Source organism: Osmia lignaria, chromosome 8 (assembly GCF_051020975.1).
Source record: "Osmia lignaria lignaria isolate PbOS001 chromosome 8, iyOsmLign1, whole genome shotgun sequence".
NCBI classification, from domain to species: domain Eukaryota; kingdom Metazoa; phylum Arthropoda; class Insecta; order Hymenoptera; family Megachilidae; genus Osmia; species Osmia lignaria.
The window spans coordinates 3,949,315-3,971,398 of NC_135039.1; the positions used below are offsets into that span (position 1 = coordinate 3,949,315).

At 37.7% G+C, this 22,084-nt stretch overlaps 1 protein-coding gene across 1 annotated transcript in view; it reads left to right on the forward strand.

Moving 5' to 3' along the window:
• Positions 1–447: 447 nt before the first annotated feature.
• Positions 448–22,084, forward strand: part of LOC143305517 (uncharacterized) — a 30,587-nt gene continuing 8,950 nt past the window's right edge. Inside the window, exon 1 of the mRNA XM_076689536.1 lies at positions 448–575. The gene's annotated coding sequence lies outside the window, so the exon portion shown is untranslated. The remainder of the gene's footprint in view (positions 576–22,084) is intronic.

Sequence of the window (22,084 nt, forward strand, 5' to 3'; positions counted from 1 at the left end):
TCAAAAAATAAATAATGAGTATGTTTATTCAAGAAAAATGATGTGTTTGTTTATAATATATATAAAAAAGAGGTAAGTAATTATTTGAATTATATAAAAAGGTAAGTAATATAATATATAATAAATTAAGTAATATGATTTAGTTAATCAATGTATGTACAAATGTTGCGCCCTGTTTTGAAATACAAGAAGAAAATAATTATATTAATTGAGTACAGTGAGTGCGCCCTGAATTAGAAAATACAAAAGAAAATAACAATTGTGTTTGTGCTAAAATGAAATACAATAAAAGAAAATTCAGATTATTAATCACAAAATAATTCGTCCTAAAATGAAATACAAAGGAAAATAAATTAATTAGTGAACGCGACTCTAGATACGATTATCAAAACTCTAAATCTATAATTTGAATTTATAATATAATATTATCTAAATGAATTGATCGATTGTCGGAAAATTGGGGAGGATCCGTTCCGACACTGTAGGAGCTAACTCGTTCGGCCGCAGTACGATTTCTGGGCAACTTAGCCGTCACTGATAGGCCGCATCCAAGGAGCTTCTGCTTTCGCTCGCTCGTTAAGCTTGGTTGCGAACCTGACACGTATGAGAACCGCTGCGAACCGGTGGTCGAGCGCTCCGGGTCCGACGCGGAACCCTTGCCGCCTTACCGACAAAAGAATCTATGCTACTGAATTCTAAGTAATAATCGTACCATAGACCCGTGTCAGACTACGATCAGAATCGAAGTGAAACAGCTCCGCGCGGCACGCTCGTATTTATACCAGAAATCTGCTGACGTAGCAGTTTTTTCTACACGTACTTTTGATACCGGAAGTGTTTGGACTTTGACCGGAGTGTACACTGAGTTGCATTGAACTTGTCGCAGTGAAGTTGGCTACAAATTCACTAACACATTCACGCCACGTCGCGTCGGCGAGCCGATGGCGAGATCGGTTACGTGACTCCGCGCGTATCGCTATCTCTGTCTATACGTTATTGCTATCTTTCTCTATTCTGCGCTCTATTGCTATCTCTTTCTATGCGTTATTGCTATCTCTATCTATTATGCGCTCTGTGTCAATCTTTTATCGACGCGACAATTATCGATGTTGTTACCGTCTTATTTTTGAATTTATTTTTGAGTTTTGATCTTTCCAAAGGCCGATGGAGGAGGAACAGTGGTTACCTTAATGATTGACTCTTGATACCTGATAAGATTTGACGTTTAATAAGCTAGAATAAGTTGAGATCTTTTGAATATACAGATTAGAAACTATACTTTATCCCTGAGTTACGGCGAGAGTGCGAGGTTCTTAGAATACTACAAACGCAGTTGTGCTTACAATAATTAAATCTAGATCCGTTTATGTTTGAATTTGAATACACCCACCGAAGGACTTCACTAGAGTTGCTTGTAGATTTTGAAATAATAATATATGTTGAAGAATGCGCGATCGTTATCGGTTGCGCCCGTCTCTAACACTGAAGGTGAGAGTTTTTGTATATGTATTTACTGGTGACTTGTTCTTCTGGGTCGCGAAACGCCGTCTTTGTGCTACGCCAACCGACGTATGATACAGGAAGTCTTGAGATATTGACTATTGCGTTTCATAAAATGCCCATAGGCAGTGAAGTCAATGCTCAAAACAGGCTATATCATCGCAACCCAAATTGACAGTGCATGGATGGAAGGTACCCTATAATTGTGTAGGTTCCGGCGTCACTGCAATTGAATATACGTGCGCAAAGAGGGTATCTAACGTAGGTATCTGAGCGTAGGAGTAACTGCACAACTGACTTAAGGGCACAGACTCCTTGTACCATGACCTGTATGCGTGCGCTCACACAATCAACGGAAAGCATGCACGTATATGCCATGCGTGAGTTTCGTTTTTTATCTCGATAATTGCACAAATGAAATTTCCGCGGGTACAGCACCCACGGGTAGACTTCACCACAGGGTGGTTTGGTCCGTTTGAACTCTAATAAACACCATACGTTGAGAAAAATGATATTTTCGACACTGTAAGATTGAGACAGACGCTGTCGTAAGCAAGCAACATGGCTGCCGAATGCTGCGTTCGGCTGCATTTTAGCAAATATTGGACGATTTAATGGTTTTTTCACCCATAGCACACCAGATCACCCTTCCTTGAACGAGCACAATGTCACTGAAATTCGATTTTTCACAATTTATCACTTCTGGAAGACGTAAAATGGAATCTACGATTTGCACGCATCAGACGTCAAATAGACATAAGAATAGTTCAGTGATTCTCCGTCAGAGGCATTGATGGTATATTTGACCACGTTATCATCAGGGTCGATAAAAACACAGATCAGTCGATAAATGGAAATTCTAATTTGACACCACAAATGGCTACGCGAATATAGCCACAAGTAAGGCATAGTTGCCGCAACGTATTAGACTTCTGTCACGCTGTTCACACCTGTTACAATTGTAACCATCAACACAATGAATCGGCTCGAGCCGAGAAAGAAGTCCGAGAATAAAACAATACATATATTAATGTGTGCAACCATAAATCTTTTTTATTCATATGTATAATCATGTTTTTTTATCAATGAAATTACAGAGATATGCCAGATAAATGAATTATACAACTTGTACATTTTTTAATATTTAGCATATTCTATATGCGAAAAGACATAGAAGGCGATATAAATGTGCTGTTTGTATTCCTATTTATGTATCTATCATTTACTGACGAGATTTTGATTCCTGCCGGGCATACAAAAGGACAGCCCGAACGAAAGAGAGACAGCAAGAAAGAATTGCTTATTTTATGCCTCGACAAAAAATTGTTTAAACAATTACAAAAAGTTATAAACGTAACAAGGATTGTTTCCAAAAGCCTCTAATTACCTTGTTTCCCAAATCGCATTCGAACCAGGGGCAGTTTCGCGCTATCTCGACATAAGCGAAACGACAAGGATGACATTCGACGAGCCTGGAGTCGGAGTGAAATGGGGCTAAACAAGGACAGAAGTTACAGTGCGAGAGAGAGGCTCTTATGCAGCTTCCGGTTCGGTATGGAATCACGGTCTGCGTTCGCAGTTTCGTGCACCATCCTATAGGGCGGAGGGAGCCACCTTCGCCGTCCGAGGCTCGACGCAATTAATTATTTCGACAAGCGAGTTTTTAATTGTGCTGGTTATATATTTTACTCGTTGAAGAATGAACCGCCTCACTCCTCCGATTAAGCATTTATTTGAAAAAATTTCTTTTCTCCTGAAATACAAAGGTATTTCTCATGCGAACGAGACATAATGGCTGCGCGCTCGCGCGTGACCCGGTGGTAGGGGCACCTTCCCCTTTAGTGCTTTTTCACTAGACGAACGGACACTATGATTGATTTTGTACAAATAAATACTCGTTGTTACAAGCGCCTTAGTCATTTCGTCTCCCGGTGTCACACCCCACAGTGTTGTTGGGTTGAAATAAATGGGATAAAGTGCATAATAAAAAAAAGTGTAATTATGTTTGTAAATCGCATTGTGTATGGGAATGTATAGTATATCTGTAAAAATAATAAATAATACATTTGATGGCGTTCCTGAGAATCACACGTGTTCTCCACCTAATTCGACTTCAGCAGCAACCGTAAGTGAAAATATAATGTACATAAATCGCAATTCAGCATTGTGCTTTTATTACCAATATAAAAACATAAAATAGTGTATTAAACTTACAATACAATTTATAATAGAAAATGAAGGAACATTTCTGGGAAACGGACCGTTTAGTGATTGCGACGGAGGTATGCATACGTCGTTGAATTCGTTTTGGCGAGTACATTACTAATTTGAGTATCATTATTTGTGGAAATTCATTTTTTTCGTGACTGTAAACTTTCAATAAAAAAATGAGGTTAAGTACACTTCGACAGATCTATGGGCAGAAATGATACTTTATTACACTACAAATATTTATTCCGAATCATCTAAATTACGCATATTTATATTTTCTCTGGAATCGAATGAAATCTTTGCAATTTCTGTTAAGATTTCGTCGAACAAGTCTGCATTTTCGCTTTTGACATTTTTGGTGACAATATAATGGCTTAAATATCTCATAAAGTTGTCCTTCTTACTAGAAATAGAAAATATTAATAGCATTATAATTTATAAAAAAGACAATACATTAAAAAAATGCGAGTAAAGTTATAAATAATAACTGATAACATTCTGATAGAAAATGTTTAGTATGTGCCGAGTGCTTCCTACAGTATTAATGCATGCATCTGTTAGAGGACCTTTAAAATTTATGCTATGGTTTATTTTCAAATGTTTATATCCCCCTTTCTCTAAAATATTGTAAAGCTTTACAGCTATCGGATGTAATTGTCTTTCGGGACCTAATACATTCCTTTATAATTCCTACTAATGTGAATCTCTACTTTCAGCAGGCACTAAAAATACTTTGCTGCTCTCTCTCTCATTGCCTCTAAACATCAGATGATCCCTCAACATAATGCCTTTTATGATATTTCCATTTGCCGAATTTGGACTTGTCAATTTCTATAATTTTTCCTTCGTCACCAATTAGTTCACAAAAGTGATAACCAATCAATCATCACTTGTACAAAATATAACCATTGTTCCTATTCAGTTCCAATTCCCTTATAATAGAACATTGGTCGTAGTTATACACAGGCATTAAAGTTAATTTTAATACTGTCTTGTAACTCACTTTAGTTTTTTAAAAAAACGTTCCTTTTTTCCTGATATTTTAACATTGCAAACTTTCTTCTTTTAGTTAGGATTAGCAGATGCTGGAATAGTCAATGTGGAACGACAATTTGCATCTACTATTTTCATTGAGTGTCCACATTATGGACAATTCATTTCTGTTTTAATTAGCATCATATTCTGTAGAAATTTGAATAATGAATTTTGATCCTGGCAAAATTCATGAACATTAATCAAGTTCCATTTTTTTGGAATTATACATATGTTCAGTCATTTTGATTATGGAACTCGCTACAATCCACAAAGTACAAAAGATAAAAAAAAGTCAGCATTAGTAGTTTGAAACCAAAGGAAGACACATTCTTCATTTATTAATTATTTGAATTTCACTTTCCAAATTCCTGCAGAATAAAGTGTTAATAAAGTAAGAAATGAATTGTCCACAAAGTGGCAATGCTACAAAAATGAAAACCGAATCTCTCATACTTGTTGAAAGTAGGAATACTAATATTGCTACCATGAAAGTGCTAAAAATTTTAATTCAAATCTTAGTGCCAGCCGGCCATTAATATAACCTATCTTGACCTCATCTAATTTAATTTAACCTGCTGAATAGTCCGTTTCCTAGGAATATGCTAATTCGAGCTAAGAAAAACGGAAAATGCTGCATAAGTGAAACTTATTCCATTTCTTAACAACACAGAAATGATTTTAATCATTAAAGCGCAATGAAAAATATTTATTATATTCTAGCAGAAATAATAAGTATTTACTATCTATGGTAATATGTAGACAATATTACTTTTTATATAACAAAGAGCTCGTTTTGTTCAGTTAACACATTATCCATCAGCCATAAATAAAATAGATAAGCACTATCACCTTACAACTTAACAGTAATTAAAGATAAAGCATTGTAATCCTTCTTTTTTATTTCTTCTTAATAGAAGTACATCTAACTTTCATTATTTTAACTGAGTTATATGTATGCAAATTTGTAATAAATAGAAAGTTAATAATTCATTTTCCATCAACAGCCCATGGTGTTGAAGAAACTATTAATAGGCTTCCTGTAGATAAAGTGTTAATGGAACAATGCATGTAGATCATATTATAACATCTTGTTTTTGCTTTAATTATCATATGGTAATAATAACACATGTAGGTAATTTATTACAGATAAAATAAATTATATGCTAATATGCTACGTTGTTTACGTCATAATCTTTATGACATTAACATATTTGCAAACGTAAGTGGGAAACAAATGTTGCATGTATTAATGAAATTATAACAGTGTAAGTGATGTTAATAGTAATTTAATATTACCAACTTAAGAAACTATATTTTGTTATTAATTAACATTATTCAATATCTGTTAAGAACAAAGTGTTCTGCGTTAAAAACTAACATATATTATTGTTGCACAGTGGGTTGCGGAGAAGGTTTATTTTACACTCACTATTGAATAACCTTTTTATAATGTTTTATTCTCAGTTTGCTTAATAACAAAATGTAACATAAGTTTGAACCTTTTTATGATATAATGAACTAGATAATAAATGATAGACTTTCTCTTTATGGTTAACGCTATTTCTAATCTCTCTTCTTATCCTTACTGTTCTCTAACGAATAACCGGAAGTACGTACGCGTGGGACTATCTTTACTATATAATTGGCGCTATTATTTGAATTTTGATTGTCTTATACTAACAATTATTATTAGTCAGGAATTTTAGTAACGATTCGCTTTTGCAAAGAAACACTCGTTTTCGGTTTTCGCACGTACACATTTTATTCTACATATACAGCCGCGGAGACAACAATCACGATTAACACTCTTCACTCGTGGGGCGTACTTAAAGACCCAAAACATATATGATGTCACGCTTTTTTGTCTATATGTTTACATATTTACATTTGTACAGAGATGGCTGGATCAGTACGTCTGTGAAGCTGGCCCCTCATTATCAAAAACTTGAAAAATTGATAAGAGTTCTGAATGCCCCCTAAGAGTCCTAGAGTTCTCTATCAGTTTTAAAAATAGTTCCGTCGATTAAAGTATCGAAAATAGCATTTGAAAACCTTGAAGAGCTATAACTTTTTTGCTATCAACTTTAGCACTTTGGTTGTTAAGGATAATTGATAGAACTGTTTGGGGGGCTACCAGAACTCTCAGCAAAATGGTCGATTACAAAAAAAAATTTTTTTGTTAATTTTAGAGGTGAACAGTTCTGACAGCCTCCCGAAAAGTTCTATCGATAATTATTAACAGTCAAAGCGCTGCGATATGAAATAAAAAAGTTCTCGCTGCTCGAAGTTGCAGGATCGAAAATTTTTCTTGATAACTGACAATTCTGTTGACAGTCCTGGCAGCCTCCTGAAGAGTTCTACCGATAATTATTAACATTCGAAACGCTACGATGCGAAATAAAAAAGTTCTCGCTGCTCGAAGTTACAGGATCGAAAATTATTTGTCCATAAGGGTGAAAATTTTTCTTGATAATTGACAATTCTCTTGAGAGCTCTGGTTGCCCTCCAAAGAGTTCTATCAATTATCCTTAACAACCAAAGTGCTAAAGTTAATAGCAAAAAGGTTATAGTTCTTCAAAGTTTTCAAATGCTATTTTCGATACTTTAATCGATGGAACTATTTTTAAAACTGATGGAGAACTTTAGGCCTCTTAGGGGAGTACATTCAGAACTCTTATCAATTTTTCAAATTTTTGATAATAAGGGGCCAGTTTCACAGAGGTTGGATCGGTATTAAACTGACATCGGTAATCTGACATAATTCAAAACTAATATCTTTATTTTTAAAGCCACTAATTTCATCCAAAGGCATATGTTCTTCCAAATTTTTGGATAAAACAGAAGGAATTTGGTAATTATTTAGATTATGGACGGTAACTCCGATTTCGATGATTTTTGAATATGTTGTAGAAATCAACATTTTGAACAACTTTCTCCTATACATATAACCGCCGCTCGGCGTTAGTTTTCGAGATATTTTCGAAAAACTGTCGAAACTAATACATTGAATTCTGCCTGTTCGTGTGCGTCCGTGTAGTTCTTACGCGCAGGGTGCGATCGCCGCTTTTCTATTGTTTTTGCAGGCAGCAGCACGGTGACCGACACAAATATACAGGGTGTCCCGTAACTTGTGTAACTCCCGGAAACTGGGGGTTGCTGGGGTGATTCTGAACAACATTTCCATTTACCAAAATGTCGTTTGAAGCTTCGTTTTTGAGTTATTAAAGAAAAACACTGGCCAATCAGATCCGTTGCCGTTTGTGATCGTTTATGGAACAGTGGAAGCGTCCCGTTTGAGAATTAGCTACCTCCTATTCCATAAATGTACCTGTAACTCCAATCCGTCGTTCTTTGATGTTTCCGAACATAGAAAAGGATAGCGTAAGAAGGATAAAGAAAGAGAAAAAGACTCGCAAGTTCAACATTTAACTCAATATTATACCACTAAATGTTGACCGATTTATATCGTGTTTAGCTTCATTTTAATCAAGAAAATCTCCCCCACATGATAGTGAAATTTTTATTAACAAAAAATATAAAATAAAAAATTTTATTCTGTGCATTAGTATAGTCACACTGACACGGGACATTTAAACGAAGGCAATAAATACCGGTCTCATTCCCTCTTTCGTTTTTAGCTACTGACTCTTTCTACGTTCGACGGGTCGGCAAATTATAATCAAATTCGAAAAACGATTCTTCTATCCCATAAGAGTTGCGGAGCGGACCCGTATAGTTACACTTATCGAGTTTTTACTGTACATCGTCGTGAGGAAGACGATTGCGTATTTCATTACTTACGGTAAGGTAGAATCGTAAGCAATTTTCGCGGAAGTTAATAATTTCACTTTCTATTACACCGTTCTGTAATGCCTCTTCCAAGTGCAGTTCACACTCAGTTCCAAGTTTTACTTCATTTAGTGGAACTTGGTTAGATTGGCAGGAGAAATCCATCTGCCTAACTAAATCTAAACGTTTAATTAGAGCAGGTTTCAAAAACCTGCACAAGAAAAATTGAAGCAGCCTCGCTGATGCAGGTTGCAATTCCGGGATCATAGTTTCTCTACCCTGGAAAGAGACATTATAGATATTTAAAATGTTTAAGGTATACTAGTGGAACGCCCCGTAATCAGTTAAAATATAAATTTGACTTTGCCCACCACCCACCCCAAGCTCAAATTCCATGATATTAAACCAAATGAAACTTTTAATTAAAAACTTCGTTGTAAACTACATTGTGTTGTAAAAATACATCAGTTTGATTTGTTAGAAAATTTGTTGCCCAGGATCCGCTATTATCTCACGAAAACTTTGACCCCTGCGCAGTAGTAAACCGTAAGAGATAGACATGCGCAGTAGATTTTTACAAAGAAAGTAATCAAAGAAAAAGTAGTCGAAGCACCCATAATGATGACGTAATTAGTTTTTATGTATCCTTTAAAAAGTGTCCCTTAATAAGGGTTTTACTGTACTATCATTGTAAGAGTACATATAATATTTTTCTGCCTTGTTTTCGAGCATGCGTACAACGTTTCAGCGTAACTCACGGACATGTTTCTGCGTTATAATATGATGATTCGAGAAAATAAAAATACCCTTTCATAAGAGGGTTATTGAAAAATAATAAATAATTTTCAGCGACATTAGATTTTTCGGAAAATACCTGTTCTGTGAAGAATCTAATCAAATCGTCCCAAATTTCAAAAAATCGCTGAACGCACTGGTGCATCGCCAACCAGCGCGTGTCCGATAGTTTCAGAACTTTCAGCGGGCAGTTCTGATAGCTTTCCTGAAACTGCCGGAAAATTGCAACTCGTTTAGGGCTGCTATTTATAAAAGAAATCACACCCCGAAGCAATTTGAAACATTCCTCTGGAAGTGTAGCGCAAGCAGCACTCGTTGCCAACGCTACCGAATGACATACGCAAGGGAGTGTAATTACATTACTGTTTTTTTTCCAGCAATTTAGTTTTAAAAGAAGAATTCCTCCCCGTCATTACAGAAGCATTATCGCAACTAAGGGCCGCGATATTTTGCAGCGGAATTTGCATTTTCAGTATCTGATTTTCGAAAGATTTGAAAATCTTTTCCGCTGAACAATCGCTGGCGTCCAGATGAATTAGTTGCAATAATTCTATACGCATTACAAAACTACATGGCTCCACATACCTCACCGCTAAGGTAAGCCATTTATCGTTAGTCGAGTTCGACGTTTCGTCCTCGTGTATAGAAAATTTTGCGTTACGAATACTATCTACAATGCGTTCGGGAAACCGAACGCATAAAACATTATTGATAATTTGTGTACATTTTGTACGACCTACTCGTATTCTCTCTAACACTCCTGGCTCTTTTACTATATCTTGCATAAGAGCAAGAAAATCTGTCGCGATAGATAGTGCAACATTATGTTCCGCGAAGAATGCGGCATACCTAATTTCCGCGATCTTGACTTTGTCTTGAAGGGACGACGAAGGTACCGCACTTTGCTTCACTATCTCACATCCTAATTCCTCTGATGCCGAATTTCCTACACTTAAATCTATCCTATCCACGCTACTTGAAATATTACTATTATGGAGCATTTGCTCCATATTACACTCCCTCGCAAAATTAGAGGAACACGCACTTTTTACGTAGAAATTATGCGAACTTCGAATGGACGTAACTTCGGTCCGAAAAGTTGTATTGACGTGAACAATATAGCAGGTAAAAGAGCAAATGGTCCTTTTTCGAAACCTGTTTGTGGAAGTTTCAAATTTACTAAAATTTTGAAGTTATGTAGCTTTGAAGAAATATTAACAGTAATTGTAATTTTTTCAATCGATTTTTTCTGTCTCTGTCGGCTTAGCAGAATTTTTTTTCTTAGCTGTAACAATTAGACAGGAAAGTCTGTTTCCTTAGCTTTAATTCCCTCTCTTCAAACATCTTGTGTGATTTTTTTTGACCGAGTTATTAAAGTTTAAAGTAAACAAATCATTCTCAACTTTCATGACCTGTATTTCGCGACCAGTTCCACTTACAGGAATTAAAAGAAATGCAAATTAAAGGTCAAACAGTCAGCTTCGACACTGTATTATCAGATATCATAAGGAGACCCTTTCACCCTATTTATTTTTGCATTAATTGACATCATACAAATCTGCGAAATTGAAAGTTGCAAACAAAGCGCGATAAAACATTCAAATGATGGTATTCAAGTGGCACCATTTGATACCTTGAAGCAGAAACCATACCCTTTCAAATTCCGTCGGAATTTTTCGATTATTGCGATCTGGTGCAGTGATATTGCATTGTTATACATATATTATCATCGTACCCACTTTTTACATGTGCCACCCGCAAATGCAGCCACTGGGCCCCAAAACTACGCAGACCGTACCGCGGCCCGCAACGCAGTTTTGCGCACTCGGCCCACCCAGGCTGCCGCGACCGCGGTTTAGATTGGCCTGCCGCCGCAGCTGGCGGCATTCCCTAACGCGCTGCCGCTCCAACCGCCGCTGTTCCATTGATATGTATGTCTGGAAAAATAAATATTATGTTATTATATACGAACAATGAATAACAGAAATAACGTGCAAAGAGGAAGGTAAAGAAACTACTTAGGATATACCCAGCATGCTGCTCTTGTGCCGGCGGCTGCAGTTGCTGATGTACCGGCCGGTGCTGCTGGAAAAATAAACATTATGTTATTATATATAAAGAATAAAGTGCAGAAATAACGTGCAAAGGAGGAAAGTAAAAAAACTACTTACGATATACCCAGCATGCTGCTGCATATAATCTTTCATTTGCAGCATGTCTTGATGCAGCTGCAACAGCAGCTGCAGCTGCTGCTGCGGCTGGAGTTGCGGCTGCGGCTGCGCTCCCAATGATTTTGCTTTTCTTTGTTCTAAAAAAACATTGAAAAACATTGATTATACACCGGAAAACAAAAATTGTCTCTGCACAAGTTATCGTACAAAATTGAAACAGAATATGTACCTCAAATTGGACTAAATGACTTGATTAATTTACAAAGATATGTACTTTTGTCGTTTTACAAAATTACAATTTTTCGAAATCGCGAAAAAAATAGTAAAAGTGTAGACGCGTGTACGTGAGACAATGAAACAGACGACTATTCCAACGGTTTCTGTAACAATTGCTACAGAAACCGTTGGAATAGTCGTCTGTTACATTGTCTCGCGGACACGCGTTTACAAAAGGCAATTTTAACTTTTTCATGTGAGCCTGTAATGAAAATTTAAAATATGACATTTCTAAATTTAAGTTGTTATGTGCATGCTGAAAATTACATGTAATTAATTTCTAACAATCGTGACTTTTCATGTAAGAACGTGACTAGTTATGTTCTTAGATGAAAAGTCGCGATTCTCGGAAAAGTTAATTACTTATAACTTCTAAATGCATTGACCGATCTCGATGAAATTTGTAGCATGCACATAACTCATTTGAATCTACGAAAGACATATTTTACATTTTCATTATAGGCTCACATAAAAAAGTTGAAAAATTACCCCTGAGTATTTTTTCTCACAGTTTGAACAAATTGGAAAGACAACAAAAGCACATATCTTGTACATTTTTGTATAGGTTCTCGAGAAACTTCAAGTCATTTGGTTCAATTTTGAATAAGGTATTCTGTTTGAAACGGTTAGGTAAAGATGAAAAGAAACACTTACTGCGATTTCGTAGATCCATATTCGCTGTATAACTTGCAGCACGACCTCCCTCATTCGCAGGACGTATGGAACAGTCGCTACCAGTGAAATTTGAAAACGCCACAGCGTTGGCGTTTCGTTTTTGTTTCACACGTACGTAGCGCGTTGTCACGGCCCGCGTTGCCATAGCCCGCGTTGTCATCTACTTCTTTCTAACAATAAGACGTCTTCGCGGTAACGTAGAAGACATTATTGAAAACATTTCCAAGCATTTGTGAAAAAAATAAGCACAAATGGGAAATAAAAGAAATAGTAGTCGTCACAGGTTTGCGGGAAGTAAGAGGCTCTCCTTCAAAAGTAGTTATAAAAAACTGTAAGTGTTTCACATTTATACATTTCAAAAATTTGTATGAATTATCCTACAAATATTTCCAACTTTATGCGTTTTACCTTGCAGGCGACATAAACAACAGCAATTGTCGGCAACGACGATTCAAGATGCTGCAGTTTTCGAAGAGAGATCTTCTGTACCAGCGAAATGTGTAGAAAAAAATGTAAAGGGGGATAGTCAGACAGATATGTCAGACTATCTACACATTTGCAAATGTTATAATGAAGATCCGTTATTTTCCCCAAATAATCCTAAAGATGTAGGGCGCATCTGAGATCACGTTCTTCGCGAAAATACAGATGTAGGGTGCATCTCAAATCACGTCCTTCGCAAAAATGATGAAACTGTCGTTGTATTATACAATGCGAATCTACAAGTGTGAGACCCACTGAACAAAACGTCCTGGACAATACCGACGACAATCTCGTCGTAGACGTCGGACATGTTGATATAGGACGTATTTCGGAAAATGTGCCAGATGGCCGCTGTATTGTTGACGTTCAGTTCTTCTGGAATGAAATACATAGAACGTTCGACAATCATGTGCGAGGTATTGAATGTCATATTCGCAATTGGAAAATGATCGGTACTCGCCAGCATGGGTGTCTCACACAGTTTTTCTTCAAGTGCCAAATGTACAATTACGAAGATATTGTTTGGTCGGAACCTATGCATTCAGATATAATGAATGTAAATCAGGCCATGACGACCGCGACTGTTACAGTCGGAATCGGCTATGCACAATTAGAAGAATTATGCGCCGCCTTGAACATGTCCTGCATGACTGAAACGACGTACCGCAGGTACCGTGAAAAACTTGTAGATGAGTTTATGAAAAACGCAATGCATACCATGCAGGCAGCAGGTGAAGAACAAAGACGATTAGCTTCTGAAAACAATGAAGTCGTCGACGGTATCCCATACATAACTGTCATAGCGGATGGTAGCTGGATGAAGAGATCGTATGGTACGAATTATAATTCACTTTCCGGTGTTGGTGCCATTGTAGGTTCCCGCACAGGAAAAGTTCTGTTTATCGGCATACGCAATAAATACTGCATAATATGTGATATAGCGGAACGAAAAGCCACATCCCCAAAACATCATAAATGTTATAAAAACTATGATCGATATGCCAGTTCTAGCAGTATGGAAAGTGATGCTATTGCTGAAGGTTTCAAATGCAGCATTGAAATGCATGGCTTGATATATAGAACGGTTGTTGCCGAAGGTGATAGCAACATCTATCATACTATTGTGAATAACAGACGTTACCGAGAGCAAAAAGTAACCATTAGAAAAGTTGAGTGTACCAATCACTTACTTCGTAATTTATGTAAAAAGTTAAGACACGTTGCGGAGAAAACACAAACGAAGGGTCATAGAGATCGTGGCTTTGTTGCGCACCGAAATATCATTAAAAAAAATATTTTAAATATTCGTAGAGCTGTCGTTTTAGCAGTCAATGCGCGAAAACAAGAAACAGGGCCTCAGCATATCAAAGCTAGAGAACTTCGGAAGGACATTTTAAGTATTCCTAGCCATATATTTGGTGAGCACAAGGAGTGCAATAGCCGCAGCCATACATGTATGTGGGACGAAAACAGAGCTGAGAAAAATTACGTTCCATCTTTGAAATTATACGGTCTGTATACCGAAGTCGAGAAAGCCATACGATTCCTCAGCTGCTATTCGGATAGTTTGTTAATGAATGTTACAAATAATCCCGCAGAAACATTTAATTCAATTATCTGCAAAGAGATTGGTGGAAAACGTATTAATTTTGGTGCAAGAGGTTCCTACAATGCTAGAGTTACAGGAGCTGTTAAGCAAAAAAATACGCAACAAGTACTTACAGAAATGCATAAGAACATGTGTAAAACCGTTCCACCACTTGTAAAGAGATTAGAGGAACGGCGGCAGAAAAAGTTGCGAAAACGAAAGAATTGCGAATGACCCATGACAAGAGAAGGAAATTTAAGCCGATGCAAGGAACGGATAAATATTATGGTCCAAACTTGCAAAGACCAGATCTTCCGAGTGATATGCTGCTTCAACTTCGCAAGGAACATTTTGAAAAGCTTGCTGACAATGCAAAAAATCGTACACTAATAGAAACGAACACAAGAGAGTAAAACGATTCAGATTTATGGAGAACTTTAAAGGAGGAAATGCTAACTGCTTCGAATTTTGGAGCAGTATGTTGCATGAGACAAACAACGTCCTGCGCAGCAATGGTAAAAAACATTTTATGTCCTCCATCTGTCTGTTACGTCCCGACAAAGGAAATTCCATTCTCTCCAATTTCAAGTTGCAAAAGCGTGTAGAGTCATAGTTTCATCTTGGCAAGAACATTGTATCATCATCCGTGCGTCGAGAGAAGAGAGAGAGAAAGGAGCGAAGGATCGAACTCGTTAACCGTTTCTGTTCATCTAAATATCCGGTGAGTGCGATTAAAAAACTGGATACTCTGTCCTCAGTAATTAAAGAAAATTGTAATATCTTTTGAATGCCCATTATATTTTCATACTTCGTTTCTTTTGGCAAAATATATAATAGTTATTTATTCAATCTCGATAATTATTTAGTGCGTATTTCCCAAACCTTGTGTCCAACTAGCGAGAGGCTTCTATAAGTCTAGACCGAATCCGAATCCTATAATATCTTACCTTCACAAAGAAGGTGTTTAAGCGTTGCGTCGGATCATATCAATCCGCAGACTAGTCACTTACCACTACGCCTGCTCCGCACGTAACATGTCGATACCGCTGCTTTGAAATACGGCCGCGATAAAGAACACATTGCAAGAAAAGACGTAGCGAACGCAATGAAAACAAGAATTCGAACTTGTGGCTTGTTCATTGATCACGACATTCCATACTTGGGTGCCTCTCCTGATGGACTTATCGACGATGACGGTTTACTGGAACTGAAATGCCCACAATCTGCTGAGAATTTGACAGCGATAAACGCAATAGAAACAATACGTCACTTACGAAACATCTTCGATAAGAGAGATATACAAGAAATGAACAGAAAGCACCAGTATTTCTACCACTTACAAGGTCAGTTGCATATAACGCAGCGGAAGTACTGTATTTTCGCTATCTGGACACCTAAAAGCATACATATGATCCGCGTGAATAGGGACGACGCGTTTTGGACAAATCATATGGAACCTTTCCTAACGCGTTTCTATGAAGAATGCATGCTTCTGGAAATATTGGACAGCCGCCACAATAGACACATGCCTATTAGAAATCCAGAATACATACTACGGGCAAAATAAGACACCGCATCCATTGAAAAATGTAGCAGACAAATCGCAAAAAAGCGTACATACGAAAATATGACACAGAACAGTGTTGTAGCATCAGATATTACCGTTGAAGCAGTAACTAGCGAGTGTGTCATTGTCAGTCATTCAGACCAAGAAGAAAACTTCATAGATGATGATGTAGGATACTATATATTGGAGACTACTGTTTCTTCCGTAACTGACGTACAGAAAAATGTACTACCTGTGCAAAGTAAATTAAACGATGAATCGTTAGATCGATTTTTGCGTGTCGTCAGAGAAACTACTCCTTTTGAAACGCAAAGTGTCCTATACTTACAGTTTACAAAATTTATCAATCCCTGCTGTACTGACAAAAGCGTGCAAATAATTGGAGGCAACTGTTCTGATCACTGGCGAAGTATCTATTTCGACGGCCACAAACTCCATGTATACGACAGTTTACCTGGCAGTACATATGATAAGCTCGTAGAGGAAGAAAAGAAGTATATTGCATTACGATTTCCTCATATTCGCAAAAAGGATATACTTTTTGAAAGAGTTCAAGCGCAACCGGATTGTTACAGTTGTGGCGTATACGCGGCGGCATACATCACTACCATAGTTTTGGGTGGAAACCCTTGCTCAGAAAACTATTCCCATGACGTACAACGCCTGAGACGTCACTTTGTGAATATTATTGAAAATAATATACTCTTGCCCTTCTCGACAGAATAAGAGAATAGTAATATATTATGCACTGTTGGAGCATAGGCTTATTAGCGAGGTCGTCAAGGCAATTAGTCCGACAATGCGTTAGTAAAAGTTTCATTGAGAAAAAGTCAAAAATAAAAAAGCATCTGTCACACCGATACGTTTCGGTTCCTAGCTTTGAAACCTTGGACCTCTCTCTTCTCCACTGTCTGTCACTTTCTACGTTCACGCCTGGCTCGCGCCGCATGTTAACACAGAGTTGACGCCACTGTACATTTTTTCTTTACCTCTTCAATGTGTATTATTTCATGTATATTACTTCCTGTAAAATGCTCTTTTTATTCACGGCCACCAGCAGCATAAAAATATGAAAATACAGTAAAATCTCGGTTAGTGTATTTCAATCCGAACCGAATGCGAACTCGAATGGTGTATGTACAGAACACGTTTCTCGAGTGAATTCGGCTCGCGTTCGATGTGGTGACAGCCGAGAATCGAGGCAGAGTACAGTAAAACCTGGATAAATGCAACGAAAGAATGCTTGGATAAGTGCAACATCGCTATCCCCTCCCCTTTGGGGGATCACCCTAGACAAACGTTATGTTTTATAATCGTCGACAAATTGCGGATACATTTCCGCATTTAGTTAATATTCGTTCCGCGCTTATTAGTTATTAACGTTCTTATTCGTATTTCGACGATTTACGTATATTCGAAACGTTCCACGTTTAACGTTAACGACGATGTTTATTGTCTCGATCGACCTTTGTCTCGAACATTCGTGAACAATTTCGAACTACAGCGGTTGTCACGCAAACCCTCGCATTCCAATATCATTCAAACAGTTTCATTTCGTTCAATTCCAATTATTTTCGTTCTTAATTGCATTCATTCTTTGGTGGAAGGACCGGCTGACGCATGCTTTGCAGGTATGAGAGGTACCTCGCTAATAGAATAGAAGAAAATTCTTCTTTATGTTGCACGGTTAAGTTGGGAAATTTCCAAGTGCGTCGCACTGCTTAACCGCGCGGCGAAGGATGTTTATGATACCTCTCCCTAAACGGTTTCGACTTTCGAAGTTTTTGTCGCTGCGTAGTTTCGACAAGGCAATCATCCCAAGGAAAGGTTGACTCGTATTATTTGAAAGAACTAAATATAGCCTCCTTTGTGTGCCTCGCCTGGGATTATCTCCAAGTGCTTCGCACTGGCGAGGTACACAAACTTGGTATATTGACGGTTAAACTATTGAAACTAAGGAAAAAGGAGAGAAGAGAAAGGAAAAAGGAGAATTATAATTTTAATCTCAAACTCCTTTCTTGTGTTCTCCGTGAGGAATCACTTCCAAATGCACACGCACCCGACGGAAGAACACAAGATCGGAGGAGCGCGAACAGGTAAACGAGGAAAAATAGAATAAGAAAGGCCCTTCCTTGCGCCCCTCACGTGGAAAGTTTCCAAGTGCAGCGCACCCGATGAGGAACGCAAGGTCGGGTTAATGAAAAATGAACCCGGACGTAACATACATATGTGATACGTACAGAAGTTATATTTTCAATTAAATGTTACTTCAACTATTACAATACTTAAAGGCGAGTGTAATGCATGCGAAAATTGGTTGGGTTAGGGTTAGGTTAGTTTATAAATAAATCTATAATCTTTTCAGGTTTGTTTCTTTTATTTATTTTTTATATTTGAAAGATACAAAGGTACTACAATTGTATTGTTCAAGTAATATTCAGTATATATCATGTGATGTTTGACAACCTTTGCAGCTGACCAACGCACGGACGATGTTTGACGGTCTTCTTCCATCCTATACATAAAAAAAATACAATTTAAATCGCGAATATAATGATATATAATACAAATATATAGATTCCTATTAACTTATCTTTTTTCGTGTGTAATTGTTCTGCATCTACGTTTCCTCCCTTCCCGGTTGAAAGTTCGTGTTGTTCGAATCCATGCCGCTCATTCACAGTCTTCTTCCGTCCTATGCATAAGAAAGAAAAATACAATTTAAATCTTGAATGTAATGATACATGTTAAAAATATATAAGTTGCTATAAACTTATCTTTTTTTCGTGCGCAGAAGCCGTGCCTGCGTGCTCGCTTCGATGTGACCACCACGGTTGCACAAACATGCACGCACACGCTGCGCCATATTTCTTGGTATCTTCTCGCCGATGTTACGAGTGGATTTAATTTGGTTGAATGCATATTCAATCCGTCGTTTCAATTGTGGGACCGATGTAATTTCCCCACCTGAGCGATAAACGATGTTTTTCACGGCTCCCCAGAGGAAGAAATTCAGTGGTGTCAAATCCGGTGAACGGGGAGCTCACATATGGGAAGCAGGTCTTCGTCCTATCCACCGCTATCCAAACATTTGATTTAGAAACTGTTGCACCATTCGGCTGGAGTGCGGTGGAGCACCATTGTGCATAAAATAGGTTGAATTATGTTGACTTCGCGGAATGATGTGCCGCAGTTCACTCAAGAGTTTCGATCTTAGAAATTGAAGATATGTTGCACTGGTTAACCGTGTCGGCAAATAGATCGGGCCGATAATATGATTGCCAATGATGCCTGCCCAGACATTAACGGTGAATCTTCCTTGATTAAATTGCTCCATCATCGCATGGGGGTTGCGATACGCCCAAATCCTTTCATTCTGCCGATTGAGGATGTTGCTATTCGAAAAGCTGCTCTCATCCATGAATAGGACACGTTCCAAAAAGCGTGGATCGTGTCGCAGTTTATGTAACATCCAGTTACAAAATTCTCGCCGTGTGGCATAATCATTAGGGCGTAGGGCTTGGACACGTCGAATTTTATATGGTCGCAGACCTTCTTCGCGTATTATACGCCGCACTGTCATGTGCGAGATTCCTACTCTTTTCGCGATGCACCGTAACCCCATCAGTGGATAAACTCTTGCAAGAGCTATAACTTTTTCTTCTTTCTGCCAATGCACTCGAGGTCGACCTGCTCCGTTACGTCTTGTAGTAAGCTGCATCACGGTTTCCTGCTCCCCGAATTGATAATCGAGTCGCGCAAAATCTCGTCTATCAGGAATTTCGTTGGGGTTCCGCACTAAATCACGATGAATCTTACGAGCTAAAGTATAATTTCGTCCCGCTTCGTCAATAGCACGCAACATAACACGTATATTTTTGTATTTTGGTATGTTTGCTCTTCCGTGGTTTCGAATAAACTGCCTCTTTACGGAGTTCGAATCCGTGCGAGATGGAGGCGTTTCCTATTGAAATCATAAAAACTACAGAGGAAAGAAAGAAAGGAAATAAGGAAAACAGGGAGAAGAATAGAGATGGGGTGAACACCACATCTACAAGTTCAACAACCGAGTGGCCGTTCGCATAGAACCTACACCAATTCATGTGTAATGCGGATCTGATACTTTTTATGACGCTCGACCTCCAGGCATAAAGAAAGAAGAACAGAAACAAAGAGCGGCAGAGAGGAAGAAGGATGGACTGAAGGAACGAACGAAGGAAGAAAAGACGGAACTAAGAAAGAAGGAAGTAGGAAAGAGAGAAAGCAAGAACGGAAGGAAAAGAGAAAGGAAACAAGCAGCAGCAAAAAAAAGTGGAAGAACGAGAAAATAAAATGCTTAGTGGGGAAGCTGGGATCACGACCTGTTACTATGCGGAGCCGATGCTTTCAACCTTGGATTTGACTATAAAATATACGCACATTATAAATAAGATGATTATTTCCAGACCTAATAGAATTTTATCATCACTCTCGGAGAGAACGAGCTGATTTGTTATATCCGGTTCACTAAAAACCTCATTTCCGAGACAAGCCAAATGGTGCAGCGAGTAATACGATTTTTTGTTCCTTGATCAACAACCTTTGCATCTATATTTTAAATGCAAAACTTCTGCGAATAAAACTCATTTATATTGTCTTTTGCAAATTGCAACCATAATCAATATAATGATATATTTCACGAGATTCGAATGTTTGATGCAGTCCTTTGCGTGATAATTAACTGATGCATTAACTGCGTAACTGCGATGTGTTAACGAACTGTGAAATGATAAAACTGAACATTTATCTTGCGTTTATATTCGAAGTGCAAAACTTCAGTGAATTAAATTCATTTTTATTTTCTTTTACACGAAGTAGCTCTTTCGTCTTTTTAAATATGCTCTCTTAGAATTTACCCTACTTATATGCTGGCATTGTGATTGAAATTCAAGAATTGTCCTATAGCATGAAATTCGAGCGATACGCGAGACTGACGCGCCAAGATCACTGGAGAGGGGTACCGCGCGACTAAACTTTTAATGTATTAACGTACAGTAAAACCTGGATAAATGCAACCAAGATTGGGACCCAGTGGTTGCATTTATCCAAGCGAGGTGTCGAATCTCGGGTTACTCGCGACGACCAGCCAAGCGTGAACGTAGAAAGGGACAGACAGTGGCAGAAAGAGAGAGATCCGATGATGAAAGTATTGGATTATGGGAGATTAAATTACACAGTTTTACTTTAGAAAAACTAACTTTATTAAACGGAACGGAAAAACACGTCTAACGCTTCTGAGATTTTGACTGCAAGTGACTCGACTCCCATAAGAAAGCTGGGGTCCGCTTTTCTAAAGAAAAGCGTTTATGGCCCTGCCTGGCGATGCAGTCCCTTGACTTGGGTGACGAAATCCAGACACATCTGGTCGTCCTTCTATCGCCTTTGTTTAAATTGAACGTTAGGCATTTTTGCTTACAATATAGAAATATTATTCTAGAGTACCCTAAACAATATTTCAACACGCCCCCTCAAAAATGAGTCAAACGTTTTAGTCAATAAACGAATAGGTACTACCTTTACTTATTGAAAACTAATTCTAAACTTTAATATTAATACTTAATACAAATATAATATAGTAGACATGCTTTTCCTTGCCGTGCCCTGGGAAATTACACATGGTCCAACATTTGTTGCAAAGGATTAGGGAAACCCAGAAAAACCTAATCAGACCATAACAAATACTTATCAATTAAAGCTACAAATATTTTTATTATATTTTTTAATTTTTAATTTTTTTTATTTTTTATTTTTTATTTTAAATATGCATTATATATATTTAATTCCTTCACTCCAGACCCATCCTTGTCCTGAACTCTATAAATTTGGGCGCAGGTAGTGGTTTGGTAAGCACATCAGCTACCTGACTTTCTGTGGAAACAAACTCAAGCTTAATAACATTTTTCTCTATCTGTTCTCTTGAAAAATGATATTTGATGTCTATATGCTTCGATTTCT